This window comes from Hydra vulgaris, chromosome 12 (genome assembly GCF_038396675.1).
Source record: "Hydra vulgaris chromosome 12, alternate assembly HydraT2T_AEP".
Lineage (NCBI taxonomy): Eukaryota > Metazoa > Cnidaria > Hydrozoa > Anthoathecata > Hydridae > Hydra > Hydra vulgaris.
Genome location: NC_088931.1, coordinates 84337501 through 84339904, shown reverse-complemented (window position 1 = coordinate 84339904; position 2404 = coordinate 84337501).

Genomic DNA, 2404 nt, shown 5'->3' with positions numbered 1-2404 from the left:
AGAGCTGCGTAATTCGTCGTAACGCGAATGTGATGGAAATCCACCTCCCATTTCTTCCCCCCCCCCCCCCTATCCCTTCCCTGAATATGTGAACTAGATATAAACGAATAATCTCACTTAAACGAAATAAATTGTGATTAAATACAAACTTAGTATAAAACGAATATTTTCGACCACTAGTGATTAGACTTACTTGTTCTAGTTGCGAACTTTATATATAGCAGTAAACCATAAACTACATGTAAACTAAACATAAAACAAACAACTCTATAACCCGTTTAAGCTAAATATGAAGCGAGAAACCATATCATAATGCATTGATTTTTGCTCTGGCTGCGAATTTCAATAATCACAAAATACATGTAATTTTGTCACAATTTTAGCTGGGTTTTAAAATAAAATAAGTATAAAATATAAATATATATATATATTTTATATTTTATATATATATATATATATATATATATATATATATATATATATACATATATATATATATATATATATATATATATATATATATATATATATTATATACGTCTTACTACTAAATAAATATATATTTATTTAGTAGTAAGACGGATATACCGTTCCCATTTTCTTTTCTTAATTACCTGCTATAACACTGAACATCTGTTCAAATAGTATTACTAATACACTAACATTTTTTCTAATATAATCAATGACTTCTTTTCTCTCAAACGTTTATGGCTAAACATGCTCCACAAGTGACTACACTATGTGTATTTTCCTATGTAAATTATGAGGAATTATTTAAAAGTGCCCTCCCTGACTCCCTTCCCCTCTGACTTTCAGTTAAAACGCACTGATGAAATAATTTGTAAAAGAATTGAAATTAAAATAAAGGCCTAAAAATGAAGAAATCAAAAAGATAATTACAGATACAGCAACATAAACGGAGCTTTCCAGACAAAGAGACTAGTGACTTTGGACCTTGTCAAGAAGAAATAAAGAATAGTTCATCAGTTAGAAGAGCCAGCCCAAATATGAAAACAGTATTCCATACAGGGACGAATAAGAGTTTTGTAGATGTAGAGAATGGAATCAGAAGTAAGAAAATGAACACACGATAATGAGAAGCAACTTTAGCAGATGCTAATTTAGCAATCGATTGTGTATATGGTTTTGAATTTTAGTTTTTGGAACCCTTTCGTTTTTTTTAGGTACTAATTGGTACTTTTTCTGAGGATTCACAGAAACGATTCTACGAATAAAATGTTTACATATACAGATATACAGAGCCGACAACACGGGTTTTGAAGTGGGGGTGGGGGGGGGGCGCAACTGTAAATTAAAAAAAAAAATTCTTCTATATTTAGAATTTTCTTAAAATAAAAAAATTCCTTTAAAAGAAAAGGGGGGGAGGAGGCACGTGTCCACCCCTTCCCCCACTTCTTGTCGTCGGCCCTGATATATATATGGGGGGGGGGGGGAAAGTCTAACCCCCCGACTATAAAAAACCTGTCGGTAAATATCGGCTATATCTACCTTGTCGGCAAATGTAGACTTTCAGTCGGCAAATATTTAAAAATGAGGACCTTTTTATCTTTTTTTGGTCTTTTTCAAATAAAATGTAAATCTAGTCGAAAAAAAGTTATTTTACCCCCCCCCCCCCCCCATGCTATTCTCATCGGGACGCCACTGAGAGTATATATATTTAGCACATATATATAACATATATATATATATATATATATATATATATATATATATATATATATATATATATATATATATATATATATATAGCACATTATATAGCATATATATAGCACATATATAAATATATATATATATATTTATATGCTATATATATGTGCTGTATATATATATGCTATATATATGTGCTATATATATATATATATATATATATATATATATATATATATATATATATATATATATATGTATATATATGTATATATATATATATATATATATATATATATATATATATATATTCTCAGTGGCGTATATATATATATATATATATATATATATATATATATATATATATATATATATATATATATATATATATATATATATATGCTATATATATATACTCTCAGTGGCGTATTATATATATATATATATATATATATATATATATATATATATATATATATATATATATATATATATGCTGTATATATATACTCTCAGTGGCGTATATATATATATATATATATATATATATATATATATATATATATATATATATATATATATATATATATATATATATATGCTGTATATATATACTCTCAGTGGCGTATATATATATATATATATATATATATATATATATATATATATATATATATATATATATATATATATATGCTATATATATATACTCTGAGTGGCGTATATATATATA